At 47.7% G+C, this 15,838-nt stretch overlaps 1 protein-coding gene across 18 annotated transcripts in view; it reads right to left on the bottom strand.

The window, feature by feature from the left end:
• Positions 1-15,838, bottom strand: part of ASXL2 (ASXL transcriptional regulator 2) — a 247,324-nt gene that overhangs the window by 55,786 nt on the left and 175,700 nt on the right. Inside the window, exon 1 of one of the 18 annotated variants that reach the window (XM_073335487.2) lies at positions 11,356-13,075. The exons of the other annotated variants lie outside the window; for them this stretch is intronic. The gene's annotated coding sequence lies outside the window, so the exon portion shown is untranslated. Of the gene's footprint in view, positions 1-11,355; positions 13,076-15,838 lie in introns of those variants that run through there. 18 annotated transcript variants of the gene reach the window in all.

A 15,838-nucleotide genomic window follows, 5' to 3' on the forward strand; every position in this document is an offset into this window, starting at 1 on the left:
TCTGGAGCACTTTGTTTTTGTAACACTAACTCCTTCACAAGCTCTGGAATTATATTATAAAAGTGATGGATGTAACTGGAAAGTCCTCAGGTGGAGTCGCCATCTGATTTTAAAACCTTCATGACTTGGTTTGCACTACAGTCAAATCTCAGAGTTACGAACACCAGAGTTCTTCTTCGAGTGATTGCTCGTGTGCATTTCAATAGGTGTGTATGTGCACCGTGTGCATGATCGTAGGAAGGTTTTTCCCCTGGCAGCACCTGTCGGGTCGGCTGTGGAGCCCCCTGGAGTGGCACCTTCATGGCGGTGTATATTAGTCCCTGCCGACCCGCCACTTACTCAGTTCCTTCTTACCGCCAGTGACGGTCGTTGAAGTAGCTCAGTCTCTTGCATTCGCAAGTGCCTACCTAGTGGTTCCCTTTTCTTAGCTGTAAACAGTTATTAGTTAGTTATATAGTAGTTTGTAATTAGTTGGGCTTATTTTGGGGGGCTTTCCCCTCTCCCTAGTTTCCCCAGGCACTGGGGCACATCTCGGTCACAGGGATTTAAGGCCTGCGAGAGGTGTGCAAAACCTATGCCAACAGGTGATCCGCGTGCTGCTTGTCTCAAGTGTTTAGGAGAAGGCCATCAGACAGACAAGTGCCCAATTTGCAGGAGCTTTAGACCCAGGACAAAGAGAGAGCGGGACTATTGTTTGAAGCTCCTCCTGATGGAGTCGGCCCTCCGCCACCAGGCAGCACCAGAAACGGCACCAGCATCATCAGTGCACAGCACCCCAGCCTCCGTGCGGGATGTCTTGGCACCAAGAAAGGACTCCTCCAAGGAGCACCAGTGCCGCTCCCTGGCTCGTGAGGCCGGTGCTACCAGGCGGCACCGCGCACACTACCCAGTGCCATGTAAGAAGTCATGGGACGATAAGAAGCTGGACCTTTTCTGCCGAAAGGTCTACTCGACTGGGGGCTCCAGCTTTGAGTGGACAACCAGCAAGCGGTACTCAGCTGCTATGCCTTCAAATTCTTGGAGCTCATTGGCAAAATTCCAGAAGTTGCTCCCGGGTGAATCGCGCAAGGAGTTTAGTGTGCTCCTTGAGGAGGTCAGGGTGGTTTCGAGAACCTCCCTCCAGGCCGCATTAGACGTTGTGGACTCGGCTGCTCGGACCATGGCCACCGCCATTACAATGAGGTGCAGTGGTGGCTGCAGGTGTCAGGGATACCACCTGAGGTCCAGAATACAATTCAGAACCTCCCCTTTGACTGTGCAGGCCTGTTCGCCCAAAATACAGACTCTTGCTTGTACAGCCTTAAAGACTCGCAGGCGACTTTGAAGTCTTTGGGGATCCACATCCCTGCACCCCCAAAGAAAGCCTTTTAAGCCTCAGCCCCCATCCCATTTCTACTCAAGGCCTCCCAGGCGAGACTCATCCAGGAGATGGGGCAGAAATAATAGGAGGTGCCTGCCACAGTCCTCCTCAGGCCAAGACCAGGGTTCAGCCAAACAGCCCCCGGGCCTGAAGCCAAACTTTTGAAGATGTGCCCGAGGACAGAGTATAAGTATCGAACTTAGATCCTTACCCCCCTCTTTGTGAATTGACTCTCCCGCTTCTACCATGCTTGGTCCCATATCACATTAGATCGCTGGGTCCTGAGCATGGTAGGGGTGGGATACTCTATCCTGTTCTGTTCCCTCCCACCCCCCTTCCCCATCCCTCGTCCCCTTCCTTGTCCCTCTTCAGGGACCCTTCTCACGAACAACTCCTTTTGCAGGAGGTGCAATTGCTCCTCACTCTAGGGGCAAAAGAGGAGGTTCCTCAGGAGTTCAGGGGCAAAGGGTTCTACTCTCGCTATTTCCTCATCCCCAAGGCCAAGGGTGGGCTCCGGCCTATCCTGGATCTGCGAGACCTCAACACATTCATAAGGAAAGTGAAGTTTCGCATGATCTCTCTGGCCTTCATCATTCCTTCCCTGGATCCGGGGGACTGGTACGCTGCCCTCGACTTGAAAGATGTGTACTTCCATATATCCATTATCCTGGCCCACAGATGTTTTCTTCGCTTCGTGGTCAGCGGCCAGCACTACCAGTTCAGGGTGCTCCTGTTTGGGCTCTCGGTGGCCCGCCGGGTATTCACCAAATGTATGGTGGTCGTGGCAGCCTTCTTCCGCAAATGTCAGGTGCAAGTGTTCCCATACCTGGACGACTGGCTCATCAAGGCCGAGTCACAAGCACAGACTGCAGAGCACGTGTCTCTGGCCCAGGCCATATTCCGCGGGCTGGGCCTCATATCGAATGTGCCCAAATTAGGGTGACCAGACATCCCGATAAAATCGGGACTGTCCCGATATTGAGTAGTTTGTCCCGTGTCCCGACCGAAGTACAGTCGGGGCGCCATTTGTCCTGCTATTTTGTTTCGGGCGCGGCTTTATTTTTTTTATTTTTATTTTTTGTTTAGGCGGCGGTGACAGGCAGGGGAGCGCCTTTTAAATTGTTACACTCACCTGGCACGTCCAGGGCTTCGGCGGCACTTCGGTGGTGGGTACTTCAGTTGCTGACAGGCTTTGGCGGCGGGTACTTCAGTCGCTGATGGACTTCGGTGGCATTTTGGCGGCAGGTACTTCTTTCTTCATCGGCAAGATTTATTTCCCGCCGCCAAATGTGCCGGGTGAGTGTAACAATTGAAAAGGCGCTCCCTCTGCGGCAGTCCCAATATTTTGGATTTAGCATCTGGTCACCCCAGCCCAAATCCACACTAGTCTTGATGCAGAGAATAGAATTCATAGGAACTCTCATGGAGTCCTGCCCGAGCTGCACTTCCAAGCACTCACAGACATTTATCGAAAACCTTCGCCGATTCCCCACAACCTTGCCCAGAAACTGCATGAAACTATTGGGGCATATGGTAGCCTGCACATACGCGGTCCAGCACGCCAGGTTCCGCCTTCGGCCCCTCCAGGCGTCGTTGGCACAGGTGAACAGGCCGGGCAGGGACCCACTTGATACAAGAGTTACTCTCCCGCCTCACATTCTCGAGTCTCTCCGCTGGTGGCTGCAGCCACAAGTGGTCCGTGCAGGAGTACCCTTTGCCAAACCCCAACCAACGCTATCGCCGGTCACGGACACCTCGGCGCTCAGTTGGGGAGTGCACCTGGGCAATATTGGAACCCAAGGCCTATGGTCCCACACAGAACTATCGCTGCACATCAATGGAAGGGAGCTGAGAGCAGTTTGTCTGGCATGCAATGTGTGTTGGTGCTGACAGACAACACTACGGCAATGTTTTATATAAACAAACAGGGTGGTGCTCACTCCTCTCCCCTGTGCCAGGAAGCCCTCGAGCTGTGTGACTTTTGCATTGCCCATTTGATACAACTAGAGGCATTACACCTTCCAGGAGCACTAAACGAGCTAGCCGATCACCTCAACTGCTTGTGTCACGGTCACCAATGGTCCCTCAGGCTGGACATTGTGCACTCGATTTTTCAGAGGCGGGGTTCTCCCCGCATAGACTTGTTCGTGACACGGAGCAATAGGAAGTGCCAGCGGTTCTGCTCCTTCCTGAACCACAGCCCAGGCTCCATTGCGGACGCCTTTCACGGATGAGTCACCTGTTGTACGCGTTCCCGTCCTTCCCTCTCATACACAGAGTCCTCCTCAAGACTTGCCAGGACGGGGCTTCCTTGATCCTCATAGTACCAGTGTGGCCCCGCCAGCACTGGTTCACCAAACTGTTGAACCTCTCAGTGGACAGGCCAGTAGCCCTTCCCGTGTGCCCGGCCCTCATCACACAGGACCATGGCCATCTACAACACCCCAATCTGGAGTCCCTCCACCTCATGGCATGGAAACTCCATGGCTGAACCCTCTTGAGTTCAGTGTTCGGACCCAGTGAGGAAGGTCCTGCTGGGAAGTAGGAAACCCTCCACTCGTGCCATGTACCTGGCAAAGTGGAAGTGCTTTTCCATCTGGTCTCTGCAGAGGGGCACCGAACTGCAGCTAGCGTCATTTCTCCTTGTTTTTGACTACCTGTTACACCTCAAGCAGCAAGGGTTGGTAATATCATCTCTCAGGGTACACCTGGCTACCATTTTCAGCCTTCCACTCAGGGGCAGCGGTAGGTCAGTCTTCGGCAATCCCATGGTGGGATGGGTTCTCAAGGGTTTGGACAGACTTTATCCCCCAGTACGACGGCCTGTTCCCCAGTGGGACTTCAACCTGGTCCTGTCCACGCTCATGAGGCCACCTTTTGAGCCCATAGAGACCTGCCCTCTGTCCTACCTTTCCTGGAAGGTGGTCTTTCTTATAGCCATAACCTCGGCCAGAAGGGTATCCGAGCTCAGAGTGCTGACTTCCAAGCCCCTCTATACGGTCTTTTATAAAGACAAGGTGCAGCTACGCCCTCACCCTGTGTTTCTGCCAAAGGTAGTCTCCCAGTTTCATGTGAACCAGGACATATTTTTACCTGTGTTCTTCCCTAAGCCACATGCCAGTAACAGAGAGCACATGTTCCATTCCCTGGATGTTAGGCGGGCCCTAAAGTTCTACACTGAGTGCACAAAGCCATTTCGTAAGTCACCACAGCTCTTTATTGCAATCGCAGAAAGGATGAAGGGGCTTCCAATCTCATCCCAGCTCATTTCATCTTGGATCACGTCCTGTATCAGGACTTTGCTACAACCTGGCTAAAATTCTAGCCCCTCTGCTTACGGTGCACTCCACGAGAGCGAAGGCGGCATCCGCAGCATTCCTGGCGCAGGTCCCTATCCAGGACATATGTAAGACAGCAACGTGGTCTTCCATCCACACCTTCACGTCACACTACACCATTACCCAGCAGGTGAGGGATAATGCAGCCTTTGGCAGGGCAGTCCTGCACTCGGCAACCAGGTGAACTCCGACCCCTCCCCCAGGGAAACTGCTTGGAAGTCACCTATTGGAATGCACATGAGCAATCACTCGAAAAAGAAAAACGGTTACCTACTTCTCATAACTGTTGTTCTTCGAGATGCGTTGCTCATGTCCATTCCAAATCCCACCTGCCTCCCCTCTGTTGGCGTATTCTGGCAAGAAGGAACTGAGCAGGTGGCGGGTCGGCAGGGACCTATATACACCGCCATGAAGGTGCCACTCCAGGGGTCTCCACAGCCGACCTAACGGGTGCCGCTAGGGGGAAAACCTTCCGGCGATCGTGCACGCTGTGTGCACACACCCCTATTGGAATGCACATGAGCAACACATCTCAAAGAACAACAGTTACGAGAGGCAGGTAACTGTTTTTTATGAACTGACCAGTCAAGCACACACCTCATTTGGAACCGGAAGTACACAATCAGGCTGTAGCGGGCGTGAGGAAGCAAATATGGCACAGTACTGTTTTAAACATAAACTACTAAAAAAAAAGGGAAAGTTTAAAACAAAAGATTTGACATGGTATCTGATTCTGTGTCTGTTTCATTTAAATTAAGATGGTTAAAAGCAGCATTTTTCTTCTGCACAGTAAAGTTTTCCCCGACCTTCTCAGCGTCTGGGGCCTCTATGGGGACTGTAGCCAAGGTGACAGTAGCCTGGCCTTGCAATTGGTTGTGCCTTAGCAGTGACCTGGGCCAGGGGTGTAGGCTGATCCTTGGCTGTCTGGGGTGGTCGGTGCGCTGAGGTCACTGAACGGGGGCCCCTGGAAAAGGAGCCTTGGGCCTGATGGTAAGTCCAGGGTGTCCGAAAAGGCCATTGTGCCGGAGGCTGCCACTGTGGTTGCCATGTCATTGGTGCCTTCCTCTGTCGCTTGTCAGATCTATGTCTGCTGCGATGGGAATAGTCCGTGTCCCAAGACACAGATCTCAACTGAGATGACCACAGTGGTGCTGCATGGTACTGCGCTGGGGACTTGTGCCGAGTTGATGATGCAGGGGACAGGTATCAAGATGCCCGGGCCGGGGACTGAAACCGGGAATCCGGCATCAGGGACAGGTGACAAGTGTCCAGCATCGGGGACCGGTGCCGAGGGCCCAGTGCTGGTCCTCTCTCGGAGCTGGGAATTGCTGCTGCTCCCTCGGCGGTGCATCTGATGCTGGAGAACCCCTAGATGCTGAGGGTTCCTTCATGGGATGCCCTGGTACCACGCCTGCAGGTCCGGCTGTTTTCTGCACCGGGGAGTGCCCCCTGTTGACTTTTCTATGCTGCTTGTACAGCACCGGTGAATGCGAGTGGTGCTGGGCTGTCTGTGCATCCTGTGGTGCCGGAGGGCTCCGGTGCCGAGGGTGTCTTAGACTACAATCCTTCCTCGGCACCGTGTCACATACCGATGCCGGGGCACTCTGTAAGGACATGCTTGGTGTGGGGTCCTGGCGGTCTGCAGCAGACTGGGGATGAAGGGCGGATTCCATGAGCAACTGCTTCAGCTGGAAATCTCACTCCTTTTTAGTTTGGGGGCGGAAAGCCCTGCAGATCTTGCACCTTTCTGTCTGGTGCGCCTCCCCCAGACACGAGTCGTGGGGGTCGCTTGTTGGCATAGGCTTGCTGCAGGTTCCACAGGGTGTAAAGCCTTGGGCTTGCTGCATGCCCTGGAGCCCAAGGGGCAGGGGTTGTTATTGGGGAAACCCCACTCCCAAATCTCACTATATACAATATATACACTAACAACTAAGACTAACTACAACTAAATTAGACTAAGCTAACCATATGAAAGCACGCTAAAGAAAGCACTTGCTAAGCAAGCGACCGCAGTTCCAACGACTGTTGCTGGCATTAAGAAGGAACTGAGGTGGGACCAGCAGGGTCATATATTGAGCGCCATGAAGATGCAACGCCGGGGGCTCCACAGCTGACCCGATGGGAACTGCTAAGGGAAAACTTTCCGATGACTGTGCATGTGGTATGCAAACACTTGATTGGAACGGATATGAATAAGCACTCAAAGAACTATTCTTTTAGTACAAAAAAAAACCCGAGGATTGTGGCACCTTAGAGACTAACAAATTTATTTGGGCATAAGCCTTCATGGGCTAAAACCCACTTTATCAGATGCATGCAGTAGAAAATACAGTAGGAAGATATATATACACAGAGAACATGAAAAAATGGGTGTTGCCATACAACTGTAATGAGACCAATTAATTAAGGTGGGCTGTTATCAGCAGGAGAAAAAAAAAAGTTTGTAGTGATCATCAGGATGGCCCATTTCAAACAGTTGACAAGAAGGTGTGAGCAACAGTAGGGGGAAAAAAATTAGCAAGAGGAAATAGTTTTACTGTGTGGCATGACCCATCAAATCCCAGTCTCTATTCAAGCCTAAGTTAATGGTGTCCAGTTTGCAAATTAATTCCAATTCTGCAGTTTCTCACTGAAGTCTGTTTTTGAAGTTTTTTTGTTGGAGAATCGCAACTTTTAGTACAGTTTTTCAACTAGTTCTGCATGCACCTTACAGTAACTTAATCTAGACCCACATTACACTAGTTTGCCTAGGAGAATGTCATGTGGGACTGTGTCAAAAACCTTATTAAAATTGAGATATATCACGTCTACAGTTTCCCCCCATCCACTAGACCAATAATCTTGTCAAAGAGGGAAATTAGGTCAGTTTGGCATGATTTGTTGTTGAGAAATCCATGTTGGCTGTTACTTATTACCCTGTTAGCTTCTGGGTGCTTACAAACTGATGGTTTAATAATTTGTTTCAGTATCTTTCCAGGTATTAAAGTCAGGCTGACTGGCTATAATTCCACAAGTCCTCTTTGTTCCCCCTTTTAAAGATAGGTCCTATATTTGCCCTTCTCCAGTCATTTGCGACATCACCCATCCTCCATGAGTTTTCAGATATTTGCTAACAGTTCAGCGATTTCTTCATCTAGTTCCTTAAGTACCCTAAGGTGAATTTCATTAGCTCCTGCTGACTTGAATATATCTAACTTACCAAAATATTCTTTAACCTGTTCTTAACCTATTTCAGCTTGTGTTCCCCCTTTCCTCTTGTTGTTAATATTAATTGGGTTAAGCCTCTGGCCACCATTATCCTTTTTTAGTGAAGACTGAAGCAAAATAAGCATTTAACATCTCAGCCTTCTTGGTATTAGCTCTCCTTCACTACTAAGTAGAGGACCTACACTTTCCTTTGCCATTATCTTGCTCCTAATGTATTTTTGAACCTCTTCTTATGCCTTTTACATCCCTTTCTAGGTGTAACTCATTTTGTGCCTTAGCCTTTCTGATTTTGTCCCTACATGCTCGTGCTATTCTTTTGTATTCATCCTTAGCAATTTGTCCATGTTTCCACTTTTTGTAGGATTCCTTCTTGATTTTCAGGTCATTAAAGAGTTCCTGATGGAGCCATCTTGGTCTCTTACTATTCTGTTTCTCCTTCACATCAGCATAGTTTGTTGTTGTGCTTTTAATACTGTCTCTGAGAAAATGCCAGCTCTCCGGAACTCCGTTTTCTCTTTTGCTTTTCTTCCCATGGGATCTTTCCTACCAGAATTCTCAGTTGTTAAAGTCTGGGTTTTTTTGTTTTTTTTTTTTGAAGTCTACTGGTCCTTATTCTGCTGCTCTCACTCCTTTCTTTCCTTAGAATCATGAAATCTGTCATTTCATGACCACTTTCACCCAAATTGCCTTCAATCTCCAGACTTGTAACCAATTCCTCCATGTTGGTTGGAATCAAGTCTAAAATGGCTGTCCCCCTGGTTACCCCTTCTACTTTCTGAAACAAAAAGTTGTCCCCAGCACATTCCAAGAGCTTACTGGACATTTTCTGTTTTGCTGTATTACTTTCTCAACATATGTCTGAGTAGCTATAGTCCCACATTTCCACGAGGTCTTGTTTCGGATATTTCTGTTATTTGTTCCAGAAATGCCTCATCCACATCCTCCTCCTGATTTGCTGGCCTATAGTAGACCCATACCATGATGTCATCCCTATTGTTTTTCCCTTTTATCTTTACCCGAAAATGTCTGATCTGCCTCTCACCACCTTCTGGACCTCAGGACAAGTGTATATATTCTTAATGTATTATGCAACACCTTCTCCCCTTCTTCCCTGCCTGTCCTTCCTGAACAAGCTATAACCCTCTATACCAATATTTCAGTCCTGAGATTTATCCCATCGAGTCTCTGTGATGCAAGTTAAGTCATAATTTAGCTTATGTACTCATACTTCCAGCTATTCCTGTTTAGTCCCCATACCCCTTGCAGAAGTTATTATTATTACTACAAGTAGTATTATGATAGCATCTAGGAGCCCCAGTCATGGACCAGAATACTACTGTGCCAGGTGCTGCACAAACACAGAACAAAAAGACAGTCCCTAGCCCCACAGAGCTGGCAATCTCAGTATAAGACAAGAGACAATAGAAGAACAACAGAATTCAGCAGTGAATGGGATAAACATTTTTCCAAGTAAGCAGAAAGATCCTAGTTTTGGGATGGACTGTTTATAAACAAGCAGGGCCTCACTAGGGCAGGGGGTCAGTCCATTAGCCTTTCATCTTTGAAAACCAGGGCTCCACGCTCAGCTTCATTACAGGGAACATGGCCATGGTGGGCTCCTCATTCTGCTCAATGGAGAGTTGTTTATATCAGCAATTTATCACACAATTTGACACAACTGATAGACTGCTCAAGAGAGGCTCAGGACTGACTAGCAGGTGGTGTAGTGGGTCAGGAAGGAGGAACTTTGGCAGGGAAGTGGGCTGGGAGCGAAATCCTGAACTGGAACAATAGGTACTGTTGCGAAGCAAACATGAAGTTTGTTGGTACAGCACGGAAAGAGGGTCCAGGACTGGGAAGCAAGTGGTGCGACAGGTGAGGGCTGATGATCATTGACAAAGCTAGAAAGGTGGGCAAGAGGGATAGAGAAGGGAAAAGCTTTGAGTTGTAGATGAAGAATGTAAGTATTCCAGCCAACCCAGGAAAGGACCTGGAAGAGAACTCTCCTAGTACAGCCAGGAGTAATCCAGTGGGCAGGTGTAGAGGAGCCAAGGGAGAGCCCACAGCAAATCACGGGGAGAGATAGAGGAGCTGATATTTTGGCACCATGAGTAGGTATTTTTTGGATTATGAGTAGAGCTTTGGAAAAACACCATTTTTCCTCCCAAAACCTGACCCATCATGGTCAGGCTCCTGCTTGTACAATACCTGGCTTCTGTCAGCAGGAGCAGCCCTAGCCATTTTGCTGGCCACAGCTGAAAGCATCCATCAGAATGACTGAGCAAAGAAAGGCCGAACCCACCTTAACTAATAAGGCCATTACTCTGGCTGTAGGAGAGGCACGGGACATTGTTGAAGAAGAAAGCACAAAAGTACTCTTGCATTTGTACAGCAGCTTTATCTAAATGGATCCTAATGAGCTTTAGAAACTTGATGATCATATTGTATAAACCACACATGTAGGAATCACTTTGCCAACCACTGAAGTGAAGCCATTTCTAGGGAAGACCATAGCAGCTGTTTAATAGTGCACAGCAAAACTACAAGACCGTCTGGTCAGGAAGCAAAGTATCATCCCTAACTGCAACTGCAGGGAGAGTTTAGGGAGGCAGGATATTCATAAACTGGAATACGGAGAGAATACAATGGTTTAGTACCACTAAATCCTTGTGAAATTAAATGCATTTGGGGTTGTCCATGACATGGGGAGGGGAGGACATCTAGCAACACAGTGTCTCCCTAGCTTGATGGTTCAGTGAATTCTGTGCTCAGAGAGAAGCATGAATTTCCAACACAACTTCATAGAGCACCCTGGGTTTTTCTTGGAGATCTCTGACACAAGTACTGATTCAGCTCAACTCCCACATCCTTTTTACAAGAATCAGACAGGATCACAGTTTGAAGTGTTAGAGGTAACAGGAGAAATAGTAGCCTTAACCAGTAAGCAACTAGAAATACAATATTTTGAGCAATTCAATTATGTTTCTGATAAATTTAAAATATTACATTTTATAATGCCACAGGGAATTACAAAGATTGTCTTTAGCTGGATAACTGCTTCAGTGAGCTCCAAAGACAGTGGAAATGTTAATTTGGCTACTGGTGCCCCATGTACACAGACATTACTGCCACCTAGGGAGCGGGTAATTCAGCACACACAATTCATTCTGTCCACAGGAGTGCTCAAATAATTTCTGCTCCAACTGCCATGGTAAATCGGATTTATTCTCTTCTTTGGTATGAAATTAACATTCGTTTTCACAATCTTCAGACATGATGGCACACATTCTTTCAGCTTTTAAAATGTAACAGAGTACCCAAATGCAGCACAATCTAAATATAATACAACGTGCCCCAGAAACTGCTGATGAAACCAGCCCTTCACCTATCCAATCATCCCTGCAATAGAAGCCAACATAAGCCATGTGGCCACATGGACCAGGGACTTACCTCTTCTTGTTGGAGCTCAGGAGTAGGAACTCTATTGGAATTTGGTCTCTGACTTTATTTTGCTTTGGGATACATGCAATATAAAAACAAATTAAAATAGTTCCAGAGTTCCTGTTCAAGGAGTTGCATGAATTGCCATGGGGTTCTCTGCCTTGAAAAGTACACGTTTAGAAAGCAAAGGCTGCGCTTTACTCATTTGGAAAGAAAGTACAGTCAAGCTGAACTAAAAATACAATACCCCCACTTCAAGTATGTGCAGTCATAAGCTTAAAATAACCCAATTTTAACCAGCTAATGGGATCCAGATGTATGACAAAAAACCTATATTAAAGTCATCCCAATATATTTTGAGAAGCACATAAATGTGTGTCTCAATAACCCCAATGCTTTGCTTATTTTACAGGTATATGGTTTACCATATAACTAGAACTCCACAGTGAATTTATATTAAAACAAGATGAAATTTACAACTGCCATCCACCATTTTAAAAAAGATTTCTTCCACACAACTGCTCTTTACTGAAAGGAAGGAAGAACTAATGCCCCAAAATACTGTCCCAATTACAGCTTTCCAGAACTCCCACTCCTGCACTTTGCCGTGGGTGAAATTGAAACTTTCACTGCTGTAACTAAGATTATACATTCCGAGTATCAGATTAGGTTTTCAGGATACACAAAGGGCCAACTGTTCACTGCTCACACACACAAAGAGAAACTTGAATATATTTGGTACTGGCAGTTCTGAGGAAATCAACTATAGCACTAAACAAGTCCAAGGCATGTCTGCACACATTTCATGTGTCTCCACTCTCCAAAAATCTCATTTCAGGGCTCTACACTCTTTCCTCACTCCTTCTGGAAGCCCCCTGAAAAGCCCTGTGTTCACGCTCTCTCTTGTTCTTAATGGGTAGCTCTTCTCCCCTCCAGGCAAGGGTAGAGAAACTTATCACTGACAGGCATTATGGAAATGGGAGGAGCTCAGAGAAGGGGGGGAAGTTTGTTTAATCTGATCTTTGTCCTGGATAAAGAAATACAGAATGAAGGCAGCTCCTAATGGGCCTCACTAGAGAGCTGGAAGCTCAGGAGAGGTATAGTGTTGGAACACTTTCAGAGAAATCCAGCTGCTTAAGTATGTGTGCATCTTACTCCATATGTAGGAGTGACTCCATCCCAAAAACATACCCCTTCAAATGTGTCCACCTAGTCTGTTAATCAGGGGACAAGGCCAATGTGGAAATCTTCAGGTTAACAAGCAAACCACAGCCCTGAAGACTGACAGCTCTATTCTCAAACTGATACCAGAGCTTCCAAAATCTAACATCATGACAAATGTTGATACCCAAGTAAACAATTCCTCTGATTACGGGAATCTCCAAGATGGTGCCAACCCAGGGCTCATCCAAATAGGCACACAATAGTTCTGGTTTCAGCCTAAGTGTAGACATGGGGAGGGCTTGTGGGGACAGTGATTACACTTGTATCCTGGTCAAACTGTCAACTACTCCAGGCTGAGAGCAGTACTTGAGCACACATTGAAGAGTAAGGCCAACCATGTCAATCCATCGCTGGAGGCTCATGGAACCAATAGTCTTTGAATACGCTAACAGAGAATGCCATCGTACCACGGGATCAGAACAACCTGTACCCTACGTTCATATACCACCATGAGAGAGGACAGGAGATTCTTCTCTGCTTCTGCAGGGGCAAAATCATGATCACCAGAACTGTTCTTGACAGTGAGCCAATTTCTCAATCCAGAAAGCATTTTGAGTCACTGTATAGGGTGAGGAGAGAGAAACAATCAGAGATACACAGATATACATACACAAACACACCCCTCCTTTGGAACTTTTAAAATTTTAGCTAAAAGTACTAATTATTCCCAGATGTATCTCAAACTAGCCAGCATTGATTAGGTGATTTCATACAGATGTCACTGCAGATGTGGGTTTTAGGGAGAAAGTTAAAGGATAGGTAGTGGCTTGACTGATTAAGTCAGGGAGAGCATTCTACATAGCAGGAGCAGCACAGGCCATTGCTAGAAGCACCTAGTCTTTCTGCTGACAAACAGTCAATACAGCCTTAGACTAGTTCATCTGGAAGACACTTGACACAAACAACCTTGCCAGCTAATCTTCTCTTATGAGGCAAGGTAACTAAGAAGCAGGTGAAAAGCAATTTCCAACAACATCTGATGTTGGCCAGTATCTTAGCATGTCTGAACTGCAATTAGACACTCATGGCTGGCCCATGCCAACTGACTCGGGGTAAGGAGCTGTGTAATCATGCTGTAGATGTTCAAACTCTGACTGGAGTCCTAGCTGTAGGACCCACCATGGTGGGAGGATCCGTGTTCAGGCTGCAGCCTGACCCGAATGTCTACACCTGAGTCTGTGGGGCTCAGGCTAAGAAACCCAATTCGGCTGGCCTGGGCCAGCTGCAGGTTTTTAATGACGGTGTAGACAGTACCCTTAGACCCCACTTGGACAGACTTCAAAGTAGACTATGGCACAGTTACTGCAATGGTTGCAAAGGTGGTCCTGTGCCTCTTAGCCATGAACAAAAAAGACAAGCTTCCATGCCAATGCCATTAATACTTTGCTCTTCTATAACACCTTTCATCCAAGGATCTCAAAGCACTTCTGGGAACATCAGTTACAGCAGCCTGTAGCCTAAACATCCTTCCTCTTCCTTTTGCAATAAGGCATGTACTGTGATGGTTTGCAATACTGGGGAGTGTTGGCCAGTGGTCAGGGGGTTAGGCCCTTTGAACTGCGGGGACAGGGGGTTGGTAGGCGAGCCTAGGCCCTCCTACTCCACTGGGATCTGGCCCAGGGCCCTGTGAGGGCTATCAAAGGTCTGAAACCCAGAAGCACCTTAAGGCTGCCCTCCCTGGGTCATTTCCTACCACCCCACTGTTGTACAAAGTTCACAGTCCATAGCAAGAAGGTGAGAAGGAGGTCAAGCTCTAGTGTGTGCAGTTTCTAGTTTCACAGTGCCAAATGTGGTTTTGGGAAGAAGGAAGGTAGATTGATTGGTTCAGATGAAATTCAGAGACCAATCTGGGGGTTAATTTTGCATGAAGTCTTAGCACCACCTTGTTCCTTGCACAGGGAAGCTCAGCCATAAGTGTCTGAATCTCACTCATTCTTCTGGCCAAAGTGATAGTGACTAGTAGGATCTTTTTCTGAGTAAGTTCATGTAAAAGAACATTCTGTGAGAGACTCAAATGCAGGCTCTGAGAGTCTCAGGAGGACTATACTGAGGACCCAGGCAGGGGGGGGCTCTCTGACTGGTGGGTAAGTATGTAGTAGCCCTTTGATACAGTGGGGTGAGGGAAGACTGAGTACAACTGCACAGTTGTGTGACAAGCTGAAAGCACCGCAATGTGGACTTAAATAAAGCCGAGTGAAAGACAGGCCTGATTGAGATTCATTAAATAGTCAAACATTTTTGGTATTGAGGCCTGGACCCAGTCCTGGCCTTTTTGGACGTTTTGAGAAATCACTTCTAATTAGAAAAATATGTTTGTCTGGTAGATGTTTGCGTTCTGTCCGGATTTACTGGACCTGTGAAGAGCAGTCTCTGTCCGTGGTGCTCAGCCACCCAACAGCCATGCTGTCAGCTGTTGCAATTGAGTATTTAGTCACCTGTTGTGAGATTAGACCCAGGCAGTCTGGGAGCTGGACCAGAGGCTGAATGGCCATCTGTCATCAGAACTGCCTTGGCTAGTATGGAGTCATCAGAATGATCGTGGCTGTGTGTCTTTTGATCTTGGAAATCACCCAGTGAATCGGGGGAACTGGTGGAAAGGCATACAGCAAGCCTTTGTCCCACTGTCGGAGGAAGACATCTGCTAACACCTCTGGACTCAAGCCTCCTCTGGCTCCAAAGTTGACATTTTGCATTGTCCCTAGTGGCAGATAAGTCAATCATCTCTTCTGATGGAGTACCCTCTTCCATGATGGATCTGTGTAAGGACCATTCACGGCTCATCGCTGATTGCCTGCTCAGGAAGTCTGCTAAATTGTTGCAGAGATTTGGACTTATCCTGCATGACTGCAACTACTAAAGATCCCAGGTTTGGGTGAGAATAAAGGTGCTTGAAATTTTTAGGGCACTTGGTAGCACATATCCACTCATTTGGATGTAGGCTCAATGGTTTCTACATGCAGAGTCTCTGTGGGTTTGTACTCTGAGACTGGTGCTGGGTGTCGGCCCCATGTCAAAGATGACCCCGGAGGGGATCTAGGTAATTCGGGGATGACATATCTAGGGCCCATAATTGGTGTGATGGTCAATGCCAGAATCTTTGCCGGTGGTGTTATCGGTGCTGGTTTTCTGAGTGTTGCTTTCATCTTGGTAGTGGGCTTAGATTCCCTGTCTCTGGAGGAGAAGAGACAACACTCCTCCTTCTAGCACAGTGTCTCCCAACGTTTAGAGTTGTGTCTGGACTCTGCTTGGGCCCTTTCAGTTTTGCCCT

Source organism: Lepidochelys kempii, chromosome 3 (genome assembly GCF_965140285.1).
Source record: "Lepidochelys kempii isolate rLepKem1 chromosome 3, rLepKem1.hap1, whole genome shotgun sequence".
Classification (NCBI taxonomy): Eukaryota; Metazoa; Chordata; order Testudines; family Cheloniidae; genus Lepidochelys; species Lepidochelys kempii.